Genomic DNA, 12,571 nt, shown 5'->3' with positions numbered 1-12,571 from the left:
ATTTCCCCATAAGAATTAATGTAAATAGGAGGGTTAGGTTCCAGGGAAATTTTTTTCATCAGACAAAAGACTATATTATGGTTTGTGTATATACACACACACACACACTATAAGTTTTAAACAAACAATTGAATACTGTACACAGCAATGATGATTGTGAAGCTTGGTTGAAGTGGTGAATTCAGAGGGTGGTGCCTTACTGCTAAATGATGAACTAGCACTCGGCTGAGCCCTCAAGGGTTAACACATTGTTAATGTAGCCTCACACTCTACAAGGAAGCAGGAATGAGGGAGGGGAGACAGCATGGCAGAGAGTGACAGACACACACCGTGTGTATGAGAGAGAGACATGCATTGCCCCTTTAAGTACGCTGACCCCACTCTAAGTACACTGTCTTTTTAAGTAGATCAGCAAGTTGAGATAGCAGCTGCTGCCAGCAAGCTCCCTCCATCCTGAGCCCTGTCAGGAGTGGGGGGCAGAAGCAGGGAGAGGGGTGAACACCCTGACATTAGCACCCCTCTTTCCCCTCCCTCTGCATAGCAAGCAGGAGGCTCCTGGGAGCAGCTCCAAGGCAGAGGGAAGGAGCAGCACACTGCAGTGTGGGGAGGGACAGCTGAATTGCTGGGCAATTGATAGCCTGCTGGGCGGCTACTGCACAGGGAACTTAGGGGAGCTGAGAGAGGAGCTGCTGGTTCACCCTGGTTCCAAGCCCTCACCAGCTCGCTCCAACGGGCTGCTCTTCCTGCAAGCAGTGGACAAAGCAGGCGGCTGCCAAACAACATTATAAGGGAGCGTTGCACAACTTTAAACGAGCATGTTCTCTAATAGATCAGCGACGTCATAACGAAACAACATTCATCGGGATGACTTTAAGTGAGGAGTTACTGTATATGAATGACACAATGTTCTTTTTAGGTCTTAATATTTCAAGTAATTATACAGAGACACTTAGTCTGTGGAGCCTTGAAGTATTCAACATCTTTTGGTAACATTTTTATTTTATTTTATTTATTTCAGTATATAATGATACAAAATGATTCTCTCTCTCCTACAATTTGTTACTCTGGGTGCCTTTGGCATTATTAAAACAACAATATCACCTAATAAACAAAACATGGCAGCAAAAAAACAAGAAAAACTCCAACAAATCCCTATCCCAACACAGCCCAAACAGTAGCTCTTTCACTCATGCAAACTCCCATCCCCCATAAATAATCACTCCCAACATAATCCACCATCTTCAAAACACCCAGGGGAACATGATGGGCCTTACAAAATGCTCTGGAGAACACCAGTCCCTTAACACTGCTCTACAGCCAAAATACTTCTGAAATAAATGCAGTCAAACTTTACTAATTCTGGGTGTGTCAAAGAAGAAAAAGTGGACTGTGCATTATCCAAACATTCCATCAGCTATACGCCCAGTACCCCACGGAGAAGGACTGCCGGTTCCTGATGCACCAGAATCATTCTCACTTGAGTCAGACAAGGAAGAGGAAGAGGATGAAACTTCTGGTCCTGAACCATCAATGTCACAGAACCCACATTTTCTCCCATCCTCCTCCTCTGAACCACACCTCATAACACAAGGTGAACTGAATGACCTTGTCAGGGATTTGGAACTACCCAAGAGTAAGGCAGAGCTGTTGGGCTCCAGTTTACAGCAGTGGAATCTTCTGGCAGGTGATGTTAGGGTTTCCATGTTCCGTGACCGTCAAAAGGATCTTGTCCCATTCTTCTTCATGGAAGGTGATCTTGTAGCCTGCAACAACATCGATGGTGTGATGGCAGCCCTCAACATCATTCACGATCCAGATGAGTGCAGACTGTTCATTGATTCATCGAAGATGAGTCTTAAAGCTGTTTTACTGCATAATGGCAATGTTTTGCCATCAATTCCAGTTGGTCATGCAGTCCATATGAAGGAAACCTATGACAACATGAAACAACTTTTGAGGTGCATAAACTATGACCAACATCAGTGGCAACTTTGTGGTGATTTGAAGGTTGTTGCTCTCTTGTTTGGTCTGCAGACTGGATACACAAAGTACTGCTGTTTTCTCTGCGAATGGGATAGTCGTGCAAGAGATTCCCACTACATCAAGAAAGATTGGCCACTCCGACAGTCATTGGAGCCTGGGAGGAAAAGTGTTCAGCATCCACCACTTGTTGAATCAAGGAAGATTTTGTTACCACCCTTACACATCAAGCTGGGTCTGATGAAGAACTTTGTCAAGGCCATTGACAAAACACAAGCAGCTTTCAAGTACCTCCGTGGAAAATTTCCAAGGTTAAGTGAAGCTAAGATAAAGGAAGGTGTCTTTGTTGGTCCTCAGATTCGTGAACTTCTTCGAAATGATGCATTTGACCATGCACTGCGTGGCAAGGAAAAGACGGCATGGAAAGCCTTCCAGTTAGTGGCAATAAATTTTCTCGGAAACAACAAGGCAGACAACTACAGGTTGTTGGTGGAAAACCTCCTCAAGGCATACAAAAGCCTTGGTTGCAACATGTCACCAAAGATACATTTTTTGCACTCTCATCTAGATTTTTTTCCACCGAACTGCGGAGCAGTGAGCGACGAGCACGGCGAGCGATTTCATCAGGACATTGCAACAATGGAGAAACGCTATCAGGGCAAATGGAGCCCATCAATGCTTGCAGACTATTGCTGGACAGTGACAAGAGATGCTCCATTTAATGAATACAAGAGACAAGCCAAGAAGCGCCGAGTAGACACTGAATAGGACTAAACTATGTACATAATAGTTTTTTGCCTTTTGTTTCCTAATACATTTTATTTATATAACCCTTTTGCTGATTTTTAAAGTGTTACATAAACAGGACAGGTGAAATATTATCATGTAAAGCAACCATAAACACATGAAAAGACCTAGGTTTACAATTTATGATTAAAACTCTATCTACACAATATACATAGACATAAAATGTAAAAACTTAAATATCTTAGAAACAGTAGCCAGTTGTTTTAATTGTCATATTTGAATTTAGCACATCAAAATACATAATAAATAGCACATTTTATCTCTGAAGCAGACGACTTCTCAAAAATTGTAGACCAGTGTAATGCTCAGGACCAAAGCAGACGCCTGTTCCACAACTCAGGGTTCCTTACAGAGGATGTTCTACCACTGACCTCTTTTCTATTAAATCACGGGGAATCCAACATAAGCACCTCTGCTGACTGCAGCAGTATGGTACAGGGAGACAGGCAGTCTTAAGTAGGTGGACCCTAAGCAACTTGTTTGACTCCATTTTTCTCAGACTATATTTTATTCTAAGTTGGAAATCCTTTGTGTGGTGAGACTTAAAAGGATTTATTTTCACTCAGCTACATTAGGAATCCTAAAGTGAGGATGAGCCTGAAGACAGTCTCCATCCTTATGAATTTGTTCCTTAGTACAATGTCATTGCAGGTATTTCCAACATTTGTCCTGGCGTTAATTATTAACCCTTTTGGGGATCAGGGAAAGAGCTGAACGAACATCTAATAAACAGTTTCAGAGTAGCAGCCGTGTTAGTCTGTATCCGCAAAAAGAAGAACAGGAGGACTGGTGCCACAAGTCCTCCTGTTCTTCTTTCATCTAATAAACATCTTTACGCCCTATGGTTCTTTGCTTCTTCCATTTGCCCCAGATTAAATGAATCTGCCCACAATTAAAAGCAAAGGGTTTATAAGAGTTGGTTCTAGATGTCACTCAGTTGGTGCTAGTATAAAGTATCTCATTATTAAGTATCTCAGTTTGCCTCTCTCAAAATCTAAAATAAGATAAATCAAACATTTTGCCACCAACTCAGAGTATCAAATCGATCTTCTTCATTGTAGATTCTTCCCCTAGTGGGACAAAATTAAATCACAGGAAATGGTCCTTGCTCCTAAAGTCACCTTGTATTCACCAATTCCACCGGACAGGCCAGATACTAAAATCAAAATAGTACACACACGTAATGGCCAAAAAAAAAAAAAAAAGCTCAAAATTCAAAACCAAGACACCAAACCAAAAATAAACAAATTAGCAAAACCCACATGCCACACTTTCGTATTTTTCTTTGAGACAGGAAGAAAAATCAAAACAACTGAGGATAGCATTGCAGAAACTCCAAGTAATTACATGAAGGGCTGGTCCACACTGGGGTGGGGGATCGATCTAGGAAATGCAACTTCAGCTACTAGAATAGCGTAGCTGAAGTCTACGTTTCCTAGATCAAACTAAGTTTACTTACTGCGGGTCCACGCGGCGCAGGCAAGCTCCCCCGTCGACAGCGCTTCCTCCTCTCGGCGAGCAGGAGTTCCGCAGTTGACGGGGGAGCGCTTCTGGGATCGATTTATCGCGTCCAGATGAGACGCGATAAATCGATCCCAGAAGATCGATCTCTACCCGTCGAATCGGGCGGGTAGTGTGGACCTAGCCAAATAGGTAAAGCTGATGAAAAATCTGAATGACCACAAAAATGGAAGGAAGCAATGAATTTCCGTGTCTCTAAATAACATACTTGCATCGCGTATCAGAAAAGAGGATTGTGACCCATTACCATACATTATTAGCCTGCTGCCATCTAATTACCTTAAAGTTGCTGTTCAATATTAGGATTTGTTATTTTTGTTTCCTGATTATGAATAAAGAAGGTCTGGAAATAGTTTTTGTTTGTTTGAAACTACACACAGTAGGAATAATGAGACAGACTCTCAGCTGAGGCAAACTGGGATAATTCCATTGACTACACTAGAGTCATGCTGACACCAGCTGAGGTGCCTGGCCTATTACGACTTGTCTTACCTGCTGCTGGGTGAAGTGTCTCGGCAGCCTGGAGAACTAGTAGGATTATGACATCACAAGAGACTGAAACCTAAGGAAGCAAAAAGAGGAAGGGATTTTAGTCAGACTATTTAAAAAACCTTTGATTTTTGTTTACATTATCACCTATTTAACTCTCAATTCCTAATACCCACTCAGGACAATAGTTCATTATGAAAGATTTAACACTTCTGCCACAAAAAATTGAGGGCAGAGAAAACTCCTGCTGCAATTCTCCAACAAAAACAGGTAAAACAAGATTTGATATTTCTAAAACTGGAGGGGGGAGTCCATTTCTTTTTACAGCATGAAGAAGCAAAAAAAGGGATCAGCTCCTTTCCCCATTTCTGTTGGTCATTAAAAGGTCTTCCATTGTGTATTTACCACATTCACTTACTGAGAAGTTAAGTTTGACATGGATCATGAAAAAAGGAGATGAGAAAGAGTTTTATGAAGTGTATTCTGTATGTAAAGTGCTTTCTGATCCTTGAATGGAAGATACTATATAAAAAGTATAAATGTTTACTGTAAACTACACTGCTATCAGCAAAAGACAAATTGAAGACGTGCACAAACAACACAGAAGTCAAATTGAAGCTCACACAAATGAAATTGCCAACACCAAAGCATCTCTGATCAGAGAAAACACCTGTTTACAAAGCACCCGCTACAAATAAAGAGCTATTCTTCAGCAGAGAAAGATAGTCTGCAATTTTCCCCTTGTAGTGACATATTTGTCATTGTTTTTTATGGCATCATAATTCAGTTCTTGCCTTAGCTTGGGTTTCCTCAACTGCGATATATTTTTCCCCACTTAATTTTCTCCAAAGCAATTAAAAACTTCTCTTGTCTTTGCAGCATAAGCTGAATCTAGGCAGTTTTAAAAGAACCTCCAAATCACAGTTTGAAATGAGGTGATGCTAGCACTTATCCCTACAATCAGTACTATACTTTCCAGACTGGCTATTGGCAATCAGAGAACTATTTTCCCATAACCAGCCACCGAGTTGGGTAATGCCTATGCCTAGAACATTCAGCCTGATCCCCTGACAATTGAAAAACAACTGAAGCAAATAGAAGTCTTCAAATACCAGCCAGGAATACCAAACAGACTCTCTTGCACCCCAATGGCACTCAAATAATAATCAAAATGATCAAGGGTACATGACAGGTCATTAAATCCTCAGAGTGAAATTCTCTCAACTACAAATGACAATGACGACAAAACCTGAAGTCAAATCACTCTGTAGCAAGGCTTACAGGAAATTCACTGCGAATGAGTGGCATTGGATAGCTCCTCACTCAAGCTGCCTTGGAAAGTGCTTTTACCACACCTCAGAATATTGCCTTATGTTAACTGCATTAACTGCTGCTAAATTTTCCCAGTACATTCAGGCAGCATGCACCTGCAGAAAGTGACTGCATCAGGCAAGCCTGAACATTAAATTGATGTCAAAGGATGACATCAGCACACAGGTGCAGTGAAGTACATCCAGCTAAAAGGTTAATCCTCGCAAAGTATTTGGGATAGTTAATCATCTGCACAGGTTCCCTTTTCTTAGGTACTTTTATGGTCTTCATTCCAACAGTAGTCAAGAGTCCATAAAATCCAAGTGCTTTTTGAAGGGGCACTCCCAGCTGGAGCTCTCAGAGTTAATACGATATTACACACGTGTCCCTGAGTCCCACTGCCTATATTAGTGGTTTACAATCAGTTTCTTTAAAAAAAAAAAAAAAAAAGAAGATTTCTCGCTCCCCTTTCACTACCTGTAAGACTCTTAGAAGCAGGGGAAACTGACTCACTATATAAAGGAAACAGTGTTCATGATTATTCACAGAGTGCTGTCAAATGTACATAAAGCAAACAAACAAGAACTAGAGACCAATCTCTGTCAATTGTAATAATCATAGGTGTTTCCTGTAATACTAAGAGATTGGAAAAAAAATACGGTCGGGGTGCTGTTAACAGCATACATTTACAATCTCTTTAATTCATCTTTTTCTCATGTAGGATGTAATTATTTATTATTCAGAAAGCAATTGTACACCACACGTGCTATAAACTTTTTCCATACACAGGAAGACCCAGACCCTGGCTCTAAGAGCATGCATTCTAAAGTTCTCATCTACTTATTGGTAGGATAACATGTAGAATGCTAAGACCTCCTAATGGGATAAACAGAGAACAGAAATCACAGTAAAGCCTGTACTAGAGACCATCTTTATTAAGCAACTGCACGTCTTAGAAATTGTTCCAAAGTATTCCCAAATGTTTTAAATATAATTCTCCTCCTCCTTTACTAGAAAGCGGTCTCTGTTAAGTAACAACTTTTTTCTTTTTTAAATGTTCATGCCCTTTGCAGAGGAGGAATATCTCCCATGTACAAGTTATATACGAAACTGGGTCCTTCATAAGTCTTAGGCCAGAGAAACCTGTTAGGGTATCCCTTGATGGACAACAAGTGATCACAGTTAGAATGAGGTAGAAAAAGTAATCTAAGATCTCCATTGTAGCTGGTATCAGAGAAACTCAGGACAAAGTCATACCTAGGGTTATATCAGCTTTGCATTCAGAAAGGAATCTGAATCCGCATGTATGAAATATGGTATGCAGGTGGCACACTGGGATCATTGTTAATTGCCCAGCCCAAGAGCTGGACTGTACTAGTAAGGCATGTCATAAAGATATCTGTTGCATATCTTTGCCTTTAAAGGGCTTCCCTAGTCAGTCTGGAACTGTTTGAGGCTGTCCCTTTTCTGAAGCACAGAAAGCAGATCTCACAAACTAGATAAAGGCCTTCTACCTGCACTATGACAATGGAAATCAAATGCTCCTGGAGAAAAAACCCAGGCAAGAATGAAAACTGAAACTGACAGCTTTATTTTATGATGCCTGAAGACCCCTGTGAATTTGATAAATGACCTAGTGTAGGAACCATCCCTCGATCGTAGGTAGTACCCAGTAAGGCCAAATCCATCTTAATAGAAGAGCCAGGATTTTTGGTGGGAAGGTTTGCTTTTTTCCTCCAAAAGGGGCAGGGTGAGGGGGCAGTGGCGATGGGTAAGACAGATAGGATGTAAAAATACAAATACTGTTGGCATAAGAGTTTATTAAGTTCAATGTTGCAGAGGACAAAATCCTCTCATATATGTACTATTTTCCATTTTGTACAAATCACAGTTTTATTATGAGCCTCCTGCACACTCATTCATACCAATAAAATGTATTTGGGGAAGGAATTAACTGACTTTTGCTGGTCTTGAGTGGTTGTCTAAGAGAGGTTTTTAACATAGTTCTTGCTTCTTGTATGAGACCAAACAAAGGTACAATGGAATAACTAGTAATTATTTTATTAAAATCATTAGACCTATTTTCTGCAACAAAATGGGTAAATGCTAGGCCCCACATGCTTGAGAAACAGCTTTGCTTCTGGGACCTCTTGAACTTGTGGCTTTACAAGTTTATTTAACTGTGCATGTTTTTACAAGAACCTAAACAATCAAACCCCTTCTAGAGATTCTCTTTAAATTGCCAAAAAGCTCATGAGAGTTGGCTCTTTCATAGCACTGATGTTTTGCAAGATGCCACCATAGAAAACAGGATATGCTGCATTGTCTTAGAGCTCAACAGCAGAATATGCTACACATGAACACCTACTAAATTTAGGCAGCTCTTGTTACTCCAGCCAGTGTCTGATTTGAAACACGTGTTGTTTTCCCAACAGTACCCACAAATACCTTTTGTTGTGCAACTACAGGAGATCTGTTCATTCATTGAACTGATTCGGGACAACTCTTTTATGACTGAAACCTAAGCAGATCTACATATAAGTTACTGCATGGTGGACAGGAAAATGAAACGTCTGGCCTCCTCTACATACAACCTTGCTTTAGTTTAATTAAACTAGTTCAAACCCTTGAGTGGACACTCTTATTTCAGTTTAAGGGTGGCTTGTTTTGGTTTTGCTTAAAACTAACTTGGACTGAAATAAGCCTGGCTTAAACTCATATGAGAGTCTCAACATACCCTTTTTTTTTGCATTGATTTAACTAAATTGGTTTAAAAAAAAATCACACCTTAAATTAAACTGGTACAACTCTGCATGTAAATAAGTCCTTATCTGCAAGAAAAAAATAGTGGTTTAATTATAGTAGTTTAACAATAATACTTGGCACTCTCCTGCAGAATCAGAACTTTGATAAAAATAATATAAAAAGCTTCCAGCTCTTGCAAAGATAACTTTTTGAACGTGGACCAAGCGTAACCAAAGTACTGCTGACTGCCTAAGTCCGGAGACAGCTACCGTGCCCTCTGCTGTGGTCATGAATATTTTCAGGCTGGAGCAAAGAATAAACACACTGCTGTTCAGAATCTTGCAGGCCAAAGTGAAACTGACAATCAGGTTAGTTTTATTCTGCTGTTGCTGGCTTGAGAAAGACAGAAGCTATTCACTGGAGGAGAAATTAAAAGCATCAGAAACCCATGGAGGTTGATGGGGGGAAAGGAACAGAGAAAGAGCATGTTTTTCTCTTGAATATATTTGAAGGCCTCCAGCTCCGAACACTTCATCACTTACGTAACTAGAGATGGATATAAAAGAAGTGGTCTCCCAAGCAAAGTTCAGGGGCAGCACCCTATCAGGAGTTCTAGAAGTCTCTTCAGACTTGTTGTGATGGCTGGACAAAGAGGAAATAATGAGCTTCTAATTAGGTCTTGGCCCCTGGATCTGACTTATGCAGTCTCCCCTCACCTTACTCAGCCTCTGGCTAATATCTGGTACATTTTCTAAGACTGTAGATACACAAAAACAACAAGGAGTCCAGTGGCACCTTAAAGACTAACAGATTTATTTGGGCATAAGCTTTTGTGGGTAAAAAATCCACTTCTTCAGATGCAAAAGCTTATGCCCAAATAAATGTTAGTCTTTAAGGTGCAACCGGACTCATCGTCGTTTTTGTGGATACAGACTAACACGGCTACCCCCTGATACTTGACACCATGGAAAGCACTGTAGATACACAGCTACTCTGTAGACATTCTTGCATCATGTAAACAGTTTCCACTGTTACAGATGACATAATATGAGCAAGAGCACTGTATTTTACATAGCAGCATGACTCTTTCTACATGGTTCTATTACAGTACATTAGATGTTGCTAATTTTCAAACCAAAGCAGCCTATTCATAAAGCTGTGGGTTTTCATATAGTCAGAACCATACTTTTGAAAAGTCTGAATATTCAACAACAAGCATCTCCTGACCTTAAGCCTTTTGGAAAAGTTACAGCGAGAAGATTGAAAACATGACCCAAAAGGCTCAAAAAACCAGGAGGCAAATAAAAAGCCAACTTTACAAAAAAGCATGAATTTTAATCCCATCTCATGATTCCTGAGGCCTGATTCTTGAATGCTTGGAGTTGACAATACTTAAGTTGCCAGGCTTGCTCTGGTTTTCTGGGGAATCCCAGTGTGTTTTGTGGAAAATGGGGGTTTTGTCCTGGTTTCCCAACCATCGACCACGTCTCCTGCATCTCTTCCATCTCCTCCCCTTACATTTTCCCCACCCTCTACCTTGATGGAGGACACCCTAGTTCATTTATTGTGTTTATATTCTAAGGGACTAAGGCACAGAAAATAATGAGCCTGATTCTGCTCTCTTACCCCGGGTGTAAATCCTGAGTAATTCCTTGAAAATCAGGAGATGATACACTGGTGTAACAGAGTTGATTCAGATAAAATATATGTATTTCAAACTGCTGTAGTATTGCAGGGGCCTCAAAAATAAGACTTAAGCCCATTAAAAGGACTGAAGAATAAGTCCATCAGACGAATTAAAATGGAGTCTAGCGACACGCAGAATACTTTTTTCAAATGGAAAGAAATAAAGCTTTGTGGCTTGTTTTCACTGCTCCAGCAGTACCATTTCTCAACATAAAACTGAGGAGCATTCCACAGAGAGAGGGTTGCAGAGGCCCTCAGGGGCCCAGCCCAAACCCTCAGCCATCACATGTCACCATGAAATCTTAGAAGTGTCAGAACCTGAGCAAGGTCCTTGGGTTCCAAGAACGTTCCAAACACAATCCCCACCCCCAAAAGGCACAGTTGAGCATGGAAAAAGCAGGCAAGCAGAATTCCTTTCGCCACCCTAGAAAGCAGTCTTGCTACCAAGGTCTGCAGCAGCTGCAGGCAACAGAACTGCTTTCCAGTTAGTCAATAGAGAGCTTGTTGCAGTAATGCAGCCATAAAGGCATGAGTCATAGTAATGAGATCAGAGTTCAAGAGGAAGGTTTGCAGGCTGGTGACATTCCTATGGTGTTTACTATTTTAAAGAGCCCAATTAGAGCCAACATCGGATTTTCCAGTCAGCCCACAGTCCAGGAGCACACTATGGGCCAAATCTTGCTTACCCTAGACATCCAAGAAGTCTCACTGAAAACCTGGGGCTGATTGCCTGAAGTAAATGGGAAAACCTGGGTAAGACAAGCAGCATTTGGCCTTAAGCCTGGGCATCACCTCATCCCCACTAACACATGTCCCCGATTGTAAGACTGGAGGCTTAGCAGCAGCCTCTCACTCCCCACCTGCTGTCTGAGCCAAACAGCATAACTTTAGATTTCCTGAGATTTAGTTTAACATTGTATTTTATTTTTAATAAAATTGGTGGTTTGAGCAAGAGGAGACTTAGTCACTGGGTGTCTTTCTGAAGACTCAGACATCATCAAATACTGCAGGTATCATTTTATTAGCCAGCATTACATTCTCATTTTTCAGTCCTTATTTTTAAAACAGTGATACATATCCTCATCTACTGTACATCACCACAGCCCCAGTGAATTCAATGGAACCACCCTGATTCACAACAGCTACAAATCTGGGCCCAACATTATTTATTAAAAAGAAAGCCAAACCATTCTTGTCATTGTTTTGATGAGAAGAATTTAACCCCTCCCTCTCTCTCCCCCCAAGGTTCTTGGGTGAACAGCAACTACTTCAGGAAACCACGTTAATAAAAATAAAGAGAGATATTACACTTGAAAAGACTTCTAAAGACTCACTTACTCTGCTTCAGAATGGACACCATTAATATAGAAGACAGCATAAACCTATCCACAATCCCCGTAGAAGTGTTACATTCTGGAGGAGTCTATCCAAGTCAACAGACAAGAACCTCTGCTGGCCTGTACATTGTGATCTAGAATGTTTCGAGTTAACTGTTCTAGAGCTCCTGTCTATATGGAAAATAGAGCGCTGCGCTGTGGAAGAGTCAGAATTCATACTGAAATTGAAAAGACTAAGCAGCACACGGTTCATAGTAATGATGATCATTCTGTCCTATCAACGAACTTGAAACTGATTTCTTCCTCTTTATTGAAATGGGCCCCGTTCATAATACCAGACAAACCAGCCACAGTGGCAAGCATGAGAAGGACACTACTCACACACTGGTCAGAACATGTAAGTTCTATTTACACTTCGACCTTATTCAGGGACCGAACAGTGGGGAAAGGGAAGAACAGAGGTTCGCCTGCAAGATTCTCCCCCAACACAACCTCCTTGCACTTGAGATGCCATAACAAGATGTTAATACTTTTCTACACTTGTAATATTTTTAAAATGCTCCACACACATACTTCTGGTTTGTACCTAGAGCTTAAGTGTCACTCTAAACAATAATAATGACCCTATTTGCTTAGTGGGACATCTCACTGTAATACATGCTATGCCTAGTAGCAAGGCTTGGATCCAAGGTATT

The 12,571-nt window shown here is 40.8% G+C and overlaps 1 protein-coding gene across 50 annotated transcripts in view; it reads right to left on the bottom strand.

Moving 5' to 3' along the window:
• BBX (BBX high mobility group box domain containing) overlaps nt 1–12,571 on the bottom strand; it is a 201,401-nt gene that overhangs the window by 119,872 nt on the left and 68,958 nt on the right. For all 50 annotated transcript variants that reach the window (XM_065574298.1, XM_065574435.1, XM_065574287.1 and 47 more), the window contains one exon: nt 4,801–4,870. The gene's annotated coding sequence lies outside the window, so the exon portion shown is untranslated. The remainder of the gene's footprint in view (nt 1–4,800; nt 4,871–12,571) is intronic.

This window comes from Chrysemys picta, chromosome 1, assembly GCF_011386835.1.
Source record: "Chrysemys picta bellii isolate R12L10 chromosome 1, ASM1138683v2, whole genome shotgun sequence".
In the NCBI taxonomy this organism is placed as follows: Eukaryota; Metazoa; Chordata; order Testudines; family Emydidae; genus Chrysemys; species Chrysemys picta.
The sequence above is the reverse complement of the archived record's forward strand: the minus strand, read 5'-3'. Positions and strand labels throughout refer to the sequence as shown.